This window comes from Trichosurus vulpecula, chromosome 1 (genome assembly GCF_011100635.1).
Source record: "Trichosurus vulpecula isolate mTriVul1 chromosome 1, mTriVul1.pri, whole genome shotgun sequence".
NCBI lineage: Eukaryota > Metazoa > Chordata > Mammalia > Diprotodontia > Phalangeridae > Trichosurus > Trichosurus vulpecula.
This window is the reverse complement of record NC_050573.1, coordinates 174181934-174195894: the sequence shown is the minus strand read 5'-3', so window position 1 is coordinate 174195894 and position 13961 is coordinate 174181934.

Here is a 13961-nt window from a genome sequence, read left to right as displayed (position 1 = left end):
TGCCTGGTCTTGATGTCCATTTTAATCTGATTTCACCTGGGGAGAGGGAGGTTAGAGGGAACAGTATTATCTCTATGTAGTGGGCACAATAAGTGGCTTTGTTCAAGTCTTCAGGGTATATCTTTACAGCCTTCATTATAGAAGTAACATGTGAAACCAGGTACCTAATGTGGTAAGAGTTAGCAGTTATCAGATCTCATCACCCACCATGTCTCCTTGTCTCTCTGGTTGGGACATATTCCAAACACCTGCTCTTGGGAGTTCTTTCTGACGTAAAAGACAAGAAAAGTTGTTCCCTATTCCTGGAACACACTCCCTCCTCACCTCTATCTCTTAGAATCCCTATTACCTCAGCTTAAACACCACCTCCAACATGAAGCCTTTCCTGATTCCACCTCCACCCCAGCTATTAGTGACTTTTCCCTAAAAATGTCTTGAATTTATTTTGTATACATCATATTTTGTTGTTGTTCAGTCATTTCAGTTGTGTCTGACTCTTTGTGACCCCATTTGGGTTTTCTTGGCGAAGATACTGGAGTGGTTTGCCATTTTCTTCTCTGGCTCATTTTACAGATGAGAAAACTGAGGCAAACAGGGTTAAGTGATTTGCCCAGGGTCACACCTAGTTAGTGTCTGAGGCCAGACTTGAACTCAGGTCTTCCTGACTCCAGACCTGGTATTCTATCCACTGTGCCACCTAGCTGCCCATATATATCATGTACAAAAGCATATATCACGAATATACTTATATGTACATATTGCCTCCCCAAAGAAATGTAAACTCCCCAAAGGCAGAGACTTTCATTTTTGTCTTTATATCTCCAGTGCCTAGCACAATGCCTGGCACATTGTAGGCATTAAATGATAAATAATTATTGTTGGATTAGTTGACACAATGGATTGAATTCTGCATGAGGCTGACACAAGGCATGTGTTTTGAACTGCTAGAAATGACTAGTATAATTATCACATTTTTTTCAGGCCAATATTACACAATTTATATGTAGTCTTAGGGCTTTTTCTATCTTTGTACTTTTCTACACTTGTGAGGAAGGAGGGTTGCTTTAAGGCTTATATTTTTCCATGCTTAGAGGCAACATTGCAGGCTAATTACTAACTGAGGAACACCAAAATAATAGTCCTGGAGCTAAGCAGCGTAAGCTTCTTAAACAAAGGGCACCTTGGTCAGTGCAACAGTCCAGAAAACTGAAGAGACCTAATGTAAAGGCTGAGTTCCTTTGGAATATGTCCTCCTAAAAAGGATGTTTTTTGTTTGCTTGTTTGTTTTATAAGGCAAGGAACTCTGGGACTTCAGGAGGTCCCCCTAGGATTGGTTTCTCTGGTGCATCTCAGGTACAAGGCAGTGGATACTGTAAACAGACTTGGGCTTTAGGGTATATTATTGATGTCTCTGGGCTTTTCCTTTCACCATGTGAACCTGTTCCAAAAATGCAAGAACAACAAATGTGAGCTCTTGGGGGAAGACAAGGTATTCCTGCCTTGGGTGGAAGGCCTATCTTCTGAGACCCCTTCCTATTCAAAGATTTGAGCATTTGTATACATTTTGCAAGGTTACAGAGACAGAGGGATACAGACAGAAAAACAAAAACAAAGAGAGAGGAAGGAGAGGAAAGAAGGAGTGCCTTTATTTGAACCTTGTATATCATCAAAATGTGAAGACAATGTCTTTGTAAATTAACGTGGTATTTTTTCTATTGCTCTGTCCCTTTAATCCTAGTTTTGAGCTTGTTTTCTTTGATTCTGAAGGATTTCTGTATCTTTGACCCTGAAACCTCCTCCCTGATCAGCATGCCGCATGACTGGTCTTTCTAATAGGTATTCTTAGGTTTGCTTTGTTGCCTCCAAGACATTCCCCCTCCCCCCATTTCTCCACATTAACCCACATTTTCTGTGTAATAGTGCAGTCACCAACACCATTAAGACAATCCCCATCTGTTTGCATCACTTCTCTCCTTTTGCCACATTTTAAATACAACTTCCCTAGAATTATTTTAATCTGAACTCATAAATACAACTTTGTATTTTTTAAATGAAATTTTACTGATATTTTCATTGTTATATAGTTTAGGCTTCCCATTAATCCCTTCCCTACTCTACTCCTAGAAAGCCATTCCATATAACAAATAATTTTAAAAGAGGAGAGAAAAAGCAAAATTAACAAAATCTTTAAAATGTCTAATATCCATAGAGTTCCATATCCATAGTCTTCAGGCTGAAAAAAGGAAGAAAGAAAGAAAGAAAGAAAGAAAGAAAGAAAGAAAGAAAGAAAGAAAGAAAGAAAGAAAAAGGAAGGAAGGAAGGAAGAAAGGAAGGAAGGAAGGAAGGAAGAAAGGAAGGAAGGAAGGAAGGAAGGAAGGAGGGAAGAAAGGAAGGGAGGGAGGAAGGAAGGAAGGAAGGAAGGAAAGAAGGGAGGAAGGAAGGAAGGAAAGAAGAAAGGAAGGGGATGGAGAGAGGTACCTTCTGTTTTTTTTCTTCTTTCTGGCTAAAATTGGTCATTTTTATTTCATAGGATTCAGTTTGATTGTCCTTGTTATGCTTTCCATTTACAACTTTTTATTCACAGTACATGTAATTTTCCTGGTTCTGCTTAATTCACTTTGTATCAGTTCATACATCTCCCCAAGATTCTCTTTTTATTACATTACTCACATTCTTTAATTTTATTCATTCCCCAATAAACAGGCATCTGGTTTGTTCCCAGTTTTCTACTACTACAAAAAGTACTATTATAAATATTTTGATGTATTTTGGGGTTTTTCTCTTTATCACTGATGTCCTTGGAATGTGAGGTTCTTTCTATTTGAACAAAAACAAGTAATTCAGTCCAGAGGTGCCAAACACAGCCCAAACCAGATTAAAAAGTAATCAGGAAATATCTAATAAAATAAATAAAATACAATAGAACAAAGACAATGTTAATATGTGGTTTTCTAAGTCAATATGCTGTGTTGACACCCTGATGTACAGTTTAGTAGCCCCCAACTTTCTGTTTGAAAGAAGCAGGGTTGGGGGGGGGGCATCTATTATTGGTAATAGAGGAAACAGTGGCTTTAGTCAAGGTTCCATATGTGTAGTTACAGCCTTCATTGCAGCAGTAACATCTGAAACCAGATACCTAATATAGTAAGAGTGGCCAATTACCAGGTCTCATCACATACTATCTCTCTATCCTCTAGTTGGCATACATTCCCATTATCTATTCCTACGAGTCTTATCTCTTCTTTTTGGCTAAAATTGGTGATTTTAATTTCATAGCATTCAGTTTCGGATAGAAACGGCCCACCTTTTTATTGCTGGTCCTAAATTAATAAAGTAATTTAAGACTAAAAACTCTCCCAATTGAGGGAGAGGGGGGATTTATCTGGCTTAACTCTTTTCATCTGCTACCAAATCACTCACATTTGCATCACCGAGCAAATGCATTTAACAAAATATATCAGAAACTTAAATGCATGTATATGTAATAATTATCCCTATTAAAATTTTATCCAAAGATTGGTGAGTTGCTAGAATCAATTGAATACAGGGGCCAATGAAGGGGGGAAAGAAAGAGAAATTTTTTTCACCTCTTCTAAAAATCTTTTTCACCCTCAGACTCAGATTTTAGATGAGGTATACCGAACTCTGCTGCTAGATACTATGACTGGGGTGGGAGGAGAAGAGAGAGTAAAGAAAAAGGAATACCCTTTTCATCCCCTACACAAGTCTTACTCTTCAGTTGCTTTGAGGACTTCAGTGTTTAGCTATCTAAAGCCCCAGAGGTATGGTAGCTGGCTTGGAACATGCTCACTGTGTGACCACTAGCAAATCACTTAAACTCTGTGTCCAAGGCCACTGTTCTGCTATTTTGACAGTGCACCCCTAACAGTAAAAAAAAAAAGTTTATATAGGCATGTACCACTAAACTAATATGTTGCATTATGAAGCATACACAAAAATAGACATTAAAAAGGAGATTAAAGTAAAATAAACTATTTTCAAATATTTTATTTTTAATGGTACAAAAACCTCTTTTGTTCTCACCAAATATTAATTTTCCAATCTGTAAATATTGACATTAGTAGCATAATCTCTATGTTCTGATTTGTTAACAGTTTTTGATGTCCTGTATTTGACTCAGCATTTCTAACATGACCCAGGTTGGCTGCTTAAAAATTCTGGATGCTTTCCCTAAATTCTTACTAATTCAGAAACAAGCCACTATTCAAATTTGTTTTTAAAATATATCATAATTATTAATGATATGTCTCTAACTGTAGGAAACTTAAATTTTAAAATTCTTCCATCTAAGGAAGGGGCAGATTGGTGGTTGCCATCAAAGTGCACTTGCACAAATGTTAACTCATCATATTATGTAACAAAATGTCTTATTACATAACATTATTGTAGAGACTGGATATTTTGTGTATAAACAAGACTATTTTTAAATTTTGTACTTTTCTTCTTGCATGTTGTTGAAAGTCATATAACAGTGCAAAAAACAAGGTATAGTACAATTTTAATAAAAACATATTGTTATTGATTTGTATCAACAATTGAAATGTAAGTTCCATTTGATTTAATTTTCTTGTAGTTTTTGGTGTGTTTTGTATATTTAATGCAAAGTGATTATTACTTTAATTTTTTTTTACATTTTTTTTTGCAGGGGGCAAGGCAGGGCAATTGGGGTTAAATGACTTGCCCAAGGTCACACAGCTTGGGCCCATGAATTTAGTAATATACTTTTTAATCAAATGTTATATAGACAATGACTTAGCCAAAAAAAAATTTTAATTGCCTAGGGCCATGTATACCCTAGGGGTGTTTCTGGCCTAATAGTTCTTGAGATATGGCAAGAATTCTTCCCTGCATATCAGGGTGCCACTCTGCGTTCATTCATTTAGTGCTACAAGATGTAGAGTTTATTAATGCAGCGCCTTTCCCATAAGAACTTAAGAAACACTTGTTGAATGGATGAATTAGTGAGAAGGCATTCAAAGAGTTACTAGTGTAGTGAGTATGGTCTGACTCCCTCTTCCAGAACCAGGTATGTCCTTCCCCTTAGAGTTCTATGGGGTACCCTGAGAGGTTTGTGGACTATGTCTTCTCTAACTCTTAAGCCCTCATCACCATTAGGTGCCATTTACTGATGCACTTCAGTTCTATTGTATCCCCTTATCACCAATTAGCTTTTAGAAAAGAGTATTCATTTAGAAAAGACAGCAGTAACAAAAACACAAATGCTTACCCCTCCAATATTTCAGGATCACCTCTCCCTTATTCCATCTTAGTCCCTAGAAAGAGTGGGTTCACTCTTAGCACAGTTTCTACATAACATTGGTCACACCAAGAATGTCATGATTGTTGAGTCTTCCTTTCAGCTACCAGCTGGTTGGGTCTTGAATGCCCTTCCTGCTCTGGACACTAATACTGAAATGACTGCAAAGACTGGGTGCTTGCTTTCCTGACATTTGACACTCACAAGATTGGAGGTTCTAATCCATTCTCCTAGAATGGAAAAGAATAAACACAAAAGCTAAGGATTGAGGTCAACCCATTTATTAGGGCCTCAAGACCCTGGAGTGGGGAAAACCCAAGATCTTTCTCCTTAAGACATTGTCTCTCACTAGAGGCCACAGGTAACATAGTCAAACCTCCACATCACATCAGAAGAGAAGGCAGTGAAAAGATTAAGCCAAGGTTGATGGAAGCATTTTTGAAGAAAATTGTAGATAATCAAACAAGACTTCTCTTAACCGCGTGGCTAGTAGGCCAGAAACAGTTACAGGCTCTCTACATGTGGTCCATAGTCTCCCCAAGATGCTCCCATTGTACATCACAAAAGCAGGCTACTCAGCTTTTCCACCCAGGGAGGTGCTTCACACATGAACCAGACCTCCCCTGCACTAGTGTATTCTAGTGTGGCATGTGTACAGATTATACACAATTTAAATCGTCCATGCATGGGCTAAATAGTTACAAACTCCCAACAATTTTCCCATTAAATGTGAATTAAAGGGCCTTCCTGTGAGTCTTAAGAAAGTATTTTAATCATTATCAAGAAGCCCAAAGTAGTCTCTTTAACAACTGCCAATTAAGCAGTTGTGACGCCAAATTTTACCTCGTGTTCATCAGGCAATGATTTCATGTTTTTAGGCAGCTAGGGTTCTATTAGGTGCATTAGTGAATTTCCTGCTACAGCCTTTAAAATCTGTTGCCTTTTAATCTCATTCTATCCTCTCCCAACCCCTTCTCTCACACATATAGACATACATACATGCCAGCCACACTTATTTTCTGTCACACACAAAATCCAACCACCTTCCTCTTAAACTAGAACAAACTATTTAATAAATCTTTACTTCCTTTTCCCCAGTCTCCAATAACCCATTATAATTATTTTTTAATGGGCCAACTTTTACTTTTACCATCTGCCTGCTGAATATACGTTGGAGGAAACCCATTTGCTCATTGAAATATTTTTTGCACTTGGATATTCCATATTTCTCCTTTTTCCACTTATCCTAGGAAATGTTTTGGATCATTTTCTCTCTACTCAATTTCCCCCCACCTCTCCCCAGATCTCTTATTGTTTTGAATCTTAGTCCTTATCTTATGTGCTCATCTTAGTGTTAACTTCATATTCAGGGACTCCATGCTTTAGATGAGACTTCCTCACAGCAGTAGGTACATGATCCCATTATTAATAAATGATAGAGGGGCAGCTAGGTGGCGCAGTGAGTAGAGCACCGGCCCTGGAGTCAGGAGGACCTGAGTTCAAATCCGCCCTCAGACACTTCACACATGTACTAGCTGTGTGACCTTGGGCAAGTCACTTAACCCCAATTGCCCTGCCAAAAAGCAAAAACAAACAAACAAATAAATAAATAAATACATGAATGAATGAATGATAGAGCTGGAACTCGAATCCTGGTCCTTTGACTCTACATCCAGTGTCCTTTCTTTTACTCTAACTGCTTTATATAGTAAGGCAGGCATACTTGAAGGAAATTGAACTTTTCTCCTAAAAGAGATCACCTGCCATAATTCAGGTGATGCCAATGTTAAGTCAGGATAGGAAGGATTGTCCAGGTCCTCATCCAAATGTGAATCTTCAGGTCACCAACAGGAAGCTATGAAGAACATGATCAGACCCTTTCAAAGAAAAGCGTTTCCAGAATATGGCAACCCTGGATGCTATACTTCATTTATCTGTGTCTCTGCATCTGCCTTTTTGATCTTCATGATCCTATAAGAGTAATGCCAGGACCACTAAGGCTCAGAATGAAATTATACCGATGGTGGATATAAAAAATAATATGAAAGATATGTTTATTGTTCCATTTTCTTTTGTTATGAGCTATGTTGCAGACAAGAAGAGGGTCAAGAAGTGATAAAATCATTGCTTGGGATAGATGAAAAAAAAAACAGATGATAGTGAGAAAGCTACTACTCCATACTTATTTTGTTTCTATTTTATTTCTGTTTATCCCTTCAAAGAGGAATGATCTTTGGACAGGATGTTGAAGCTAGAGTTCCTGTGAAAAAGATCTGAGGTTTTGAATGGACTACAAGTTCAATATGAGGAGAGCATCAAAAAAAGGCTAAAGCCATCCTAGGCATCATTCATTGATTCAGTCTCCAGGAGCCAGAAGATGACAGGTCTTCTCTATTCTGCTCTGTTTAGAATACATCTGGAACATTGTTTTCAGTTCTCATGTCACAGAGTGACATGAGCAGAAGCAGGAGAACAATTTATCCTATAACACCATGAACGAACTAAAGATTTAACAATTCTGAGCAACTAAACCATCAGCCATGATGGCAGAAGATCGATGATGGAGTACTTTGTGCACATCTCCTAACATGTGATAGACTAAGAGTAAGAATATGCATTTTTGGACGTGACCAATATGGGAATATGCTTTGATTGACTGTGCTTATGAGGTACAGGAGTTTTGCATTTCTGAATTTCTTTCTTTTCATTGGGGGGAGGTAAGAGGGAGGAGAAAATTAATACATGAAAATGCACTAATTGTACTATGATAGCTTTATAATATATGTTTAATGAATAATGTGTTTAATGTATGTTGATATATTAATTAAAATTTAAAATAAACCACTATTTTAAAACAAAAAATAATAAATTTTTAAAGAAATACATATACAAGCTAGAGTGCATCTAGAAGAAGTTATGATACAGAGGGTAGAGATAGGTATGAACACTGGAGAGTATGTCATATGATATTAGATTGAAGGAGCTTGGGATGCTTAGCTTGGGAAGGGAAGACTTAGGAGGGACATGATACTTGTCTTCAATTATTTGAAGGGCTGTCATTTGGAAAAGGAATTAGATTTATTCTGTGTGACCTCCAAAAGACAAAATAAGGTAGATCACAATGAAAATGAAAGCTGCAGAGAAGCAGATTTTGGCTTCATGTAAGGAAAATCTTATTTATTAGAATTTCCTAAAATTACAATGTAAGATACTAAGATTCCCCTTTCATGAGAGGTCTTCAGGCATTAGTTAGATGATCACATCAGCAAAGCTGTACAGCACAACTTGAAATGAATGTCCTTTCCAATCCTGAGATTCTGTGATACTGTTTAACATGCTAAAGGCACAAAAATTACCCACCCCCTCCCAGAGGATGTTCAATTGTATGATGCAACTTATTCTGGTTTTCAGCCAACCAGGTCTATTCATTGAGCAGGCCAAAGACAATGGCCCTGGTTATTTCCTTGGAAAAAAAAAACTAAAGGAATTTGTCCTGCCCTTCCCTTCCCTTCCCTTGGAGGATCTTCCATGCCATTCTTTTTTTTTTAATTTTGGGGGAATTATGATTCTATCATGACCTATAGCACTGTATGCCATCATGATAAAAAACCAGTACCTGTGATCCTTGATAGCAGAAATAGTCATATTCACCAAACTAAGCTTTTAGAGAGCATATAATCTGTTCCAGATATGAAATGGATGATGAATAGGAGAAAGACTTACAAATTATCTGAGCTTTCACCATAGTGAGATTTCCATAGTTCACTAATTCAGTATTTCAAGACTTCATGGGTCAGAGAGTAGAGATTGTTCTCAGTTGTTTTTATTTTCTCATCTCACCTCGCAACACAGAGTTGATTAGGGTTGTACTCCAATACCTTTTAGCAGCCATAATTTGTCAGATAAAAGAAATACAAATTAAAGAAAGAAGGAATAGATTTCCCAGGGCAGAGGAAACACTGATAGCGCATCCACATGCATCCAATTCAATTCAATAAACATTTATTAAGCGCCCACTATATGCCTGGCACTGTGCTAAGCTAGTCTATGCAAAGGGGAGATTGGTCAGCAGTAAGGAAGCTCTGTGTTGGCAACAGACCAGCGCCACTTCCCTAATTTTCAGGATGTTAAAGCACTCCAACTAGATAAAAGGCACATACATTCACCCAAAGAACTGTTTTGTTTAGCCCCTATTCTGATATACTTAGACACACACAACTATTGATCACAGACTGCTATAATTAGCACTATCATGGGGTTCACTCTTTCTTATAGCAGCGAACAAAGCCCAAAGACATACACATATCACTTTCCTCCATGCATCTCTTGCTCTGCACATGTATCTCTTGTGAGATGACAATGTGAAAAAAAAAACCTTACATGACATGGGCAGAGGAACAAAGCATCATTTTAGGCAGAGAGGCACCACCTCAAAAAGTTGTGATATGCCAGAGTCATCTTCCATAGCAACCATTAAAACCTAGAGTACCTAGTTATTTACATGTTATATCCTTGATTAGAATTTGAAGAAGGCAAGGACCATGTCTTTGCCTTTCTTTGAATCCCAAGTGCTTAGCTCAGTTCCTGACCCATAGTAAATACTTAATAAATGCTTATTGACTGACTAATATGAATAGACATCTGAAAGTAGCATTACTAAGTTGGTGGCTCCTCTCTCCTGCACTGAGAACAACGATCTTTAAAATAGAACTGGTAAAAATAAACCTTATTAAAATGAAATTGAAGCACAAGATAGATGAAAATACAATAATAAGGCAATTTACCATTTTAAATGAATTCAAGCCTCTAGGTCCAGATGAATCACCATGAACATAATACTGTTAGGCATTGGGGGAGCTGCACAATTTAAATGAGATGTGACCCCTGCTCTCATGGTGTTTATAGTCTGGTCAGGGGATCAGAACTACTCCCTGTCAGGAATCTTCGACAAGTCCTAGAAAATGGGAGAGATGATAAAAAAAAATTAGGTTTCCCCCTCACTGGGGATCATTGGGCAAAGGTTAGAAGATGATTTATCACAGTTGTTTTAGAGAGAATCCTTGTTAAGGTATAGGTTAAACTAGAGGATATCTGAGGTCTCTTCCAACTTGGATAGTCTATGTCCAGACACATGCAAATATCCAATCAGTTTTCATTAAAGGGGTCAGCAAAGTGGCATAGTGGACAGAATGCTGGGCCTGGAGTCAGGAAGACCTGATTTCAAATCCAGTCTCAGATATTTATTAGCTGTGTGACCCTGGGCAAGTCACTTAACTCCTATGTGCCTCAGTTTCCTCATCTGTAAAATGTGGATAATAATAGCACCAACCTTCCAGAGTTGATGTGAGAATCAAATGAGATGATAATTGTAAAGATTTTAGCATAGTGCTGGCACATAGTAAGTGCTATATAAATGTTAGCTATTATTATTATTAAGGGGGAAAGCCAATTTCAGAAACTAAAGACTACGGAATTTTCTGGGGAAATTACAGGTTTGATTATTAAGCAGAAATTACAGGTTTGATTATTAAGCAGATGATTTGTGAGCACTTAGAGAGAGGTGATGCCTAGGAGACATTGTGAGTTCACTAAGAAACCTAGAAAACCTTATGGTCTAGTTGATATAGTGTATGCATTTAAAAATTCCATAGTAATACAGAGACAAGTATACTTCTAGCACCTAATTAAGAGCCAAAATCATGATAATGGCAACAAAATCTATAGTTCAGAAGAAAGAAAGATCAGTGCAGACTAGAATGGTCAGTGGCAGCTTTATGGAGCATGTCTGGGGTGAAGGATGATAGAATTGGATAAGTAAAGAAAAGCGGTAAGAGATTTTCAGGCAAGGAAAACATCAACCAAAGCACAGAAATGAAAATAAGCATGTTTTGAGGGATTGGTGTAGGCTAGAGGAGAGGGTTTCTTAGAGGGAGAAAGAGGAGTAGAACTCAAGGTTCAATAGACAGTTTAGAAGCAGAATGGGTCTACCTAATTCAAACATCCTGATTTGGGGAACGGAAGGGAAGTACAGCTCCTAGTATACTCTTTGGAAGATTCTGTTTCAAACTCTTTGGCTCATTTTTTTCAATCATTATTCTGCTTAGGTCTACCTTACTCATCTGTAGAATTCCTACCCTCCCAAAGAGTGAATGGAGCCCAGATCTAGTGATTGGGGGTGGGGGTTAATAATAGAATCTAAAGGAAAACAACCCTCCTGGGGAAAGAGGCCACGGTCCAACTTGTGGCCAGAAGAATCAACAAGATGATGGTCTTGGATACAATAGGATTTATAATAATAATAGCACCTATCTCTGAGGATTGTTGAGAATAAAATGAGATGATATTTGTACAGTGCTTTGCAAACCTCAAGGAAATATATAAATTCTAGTTATTGTTACCAAACCAGACTCTCCAAGTAACCAAATTTAAAGGACAAGACACTCTTTAAGATGGGTCAAGTAAACCAGGAGAAAAAGATGTGAAGGAACTAGATTCGGTAGTATCAGACTTTAAACTATACTTTCAGGGGAGAGCAGTGTTGATGTGTAAAATGGATAATTTTGATTACTTTAAATTAAAATTTTCTTGTATAAATAAAACCTATGTAGCCAAGAATAGAGGGAATGCAAAAAATTGGGAGCGGGGGGACTCTCATAGACAATCTCCCAATCACAAGTTCTTTGATCTGCTTTTCTAAGGAAAGCAAGTTTTAAGGGCTCAACAATCTCATTTTATTTAAACATGCATATATCATTCACTTAGTTCAGGGGGAAAAGTCAGCACCCTGAACTTCAGAGCAAATACTAACAGAAATTACAAGCAGAAATTATAAACAGAGCAAAATAACACAAATCAACAGATAGGCTTCCATCTGTCTGACCATAGATATTACATACATAGTTACCAGAGAGAGAAGAACCAACATCTGGGTTTTCAAAGCCAGGGAGGAGGGGCTCCAACAGCTACCCAGAGTCTTGTCTGGCCAATTCATCAACACTCTTCCAATGAGTGTGCTCCCAAAAGCAAAACAAACGCCAACCTCAGAGCTCATATACCCTGTTCGGGGCCCTGAGGGCTCAGTTCCTACTTAGCAAGCAGGTGTGGGAAAGATTTTTTAATCACTAGCACCACATGATATGCATTGTTTCCAATCAATGACTCGATTCAAACAAAGGCAAGACTCAAAGACATCCCATTGCCTCAGTGCTGAGAAGCACTCTAAAACCAAAGACAACAAAAGGTCCCATTTTGCCTGCCATTACATTTGGAAGGCCAGATTCATCAAAAGTACTTGATTACCTCAGTGCTGAGAAGCATGCCAAAACAAAAGACAACAAAAGGTCCCCCTTTACCTGCCCAACTCAAAAAAAGGCAAGACTCATTAAAGGTACTTGATTGCCTTAGCATTCCAAAAGAGAAAACAATTTAAAAAAGTCCCATCCTGCTTGGGATTACAGGAGTTAATCTGGTAAAATGTTCCTCAGGGAGGTGAGTTTGAGGAACGATTTTGAAGGAGGGAGGGTCTTAGAAAGATGAAATGGGGTGGCTGGTTGCTGTCCTTACAGTAGAGGGATTGACACGGTCAATCAAATCCTTGTTGGGAGAAAAGAACAGCTTCCCTCAGTTATCTAAAATCTACAGTCATTAATATATTCAAAAAAAGATGCCGAACATTTACTGAAACAATTCACCACTGATGGAGGATTTGGGCCTGCTTAATACCTGGGACTGTGGGCGATGTGTCAATTAGGACAGAGTTGTCAAATACGGCTGCATCATGACCACAGTACTCCCTGGCGTGCTGGGACCAGATGCAAATGTAATTGGGAAATATTTAACAAAATAAATAAAAATACAATAGAATGTAGATAATGTTAAGATTTGCCTTATGAACAGTTTAGTGCCCCACCCCCTTTCCATTTGAGTCTGATCCCATTGGATTAGAGGATTTTGCCCTAAAAGACTGAGGGCGGGTGGGCAGGGAAGCAAGGTAATACCACCTAAAGAAGATTATCATTTTAGCTGTACTATGTTGAACACTCCAGAATCAACAAAATCTTGAAGTAGGGATATCAACAAGAAGACAATTAGACTCATCAGCACAGAGGCCAGGCTTTAAATGTAATGTAAACCCCTTCATAGGAGGGTCACTTTTTTGTTTTTGTCTCCTAGGTGTCAAACTAGAAGTACAGAGCCTTGTTTAATAGTAGATACTTAATAAATTCTTGTTGGATTAGATGAAATAAGGGATTTGAGGGGAGTGAGAGCAGTCAAAGGGTAATAACCACAGGGAAGCTAAAACCTGGATTTCTAGAACTTGGAACCAATCTCATCCCTCCAAATATGATTGTACATGTCAGTGAAACTATAGAAGGCACCATCAACCACTTTTGAATTTCTCCCTTAAATGACAGTGAGCCTATCTTTGCTTCTGATGTAGATAGATTTTACTAAAACTAATACAATCTAAAAAGTCAATTTCATCAGGAGGAGGGAAGTTTAAGGGACACTCAGTTGGGTACAAAGTAGAGACTCATACTATGCAGTCCTTTCTAAAGAAAGCAAGTTAAGCCAAAATGTTTTCAAAATTACATTTTCCACATCACCTGAGCTAAGATACAAGAGTAATTTGAAATATTATGAATTCCACTTTCAAAGGGGTGTTTCAACCTCTATTTTCCAG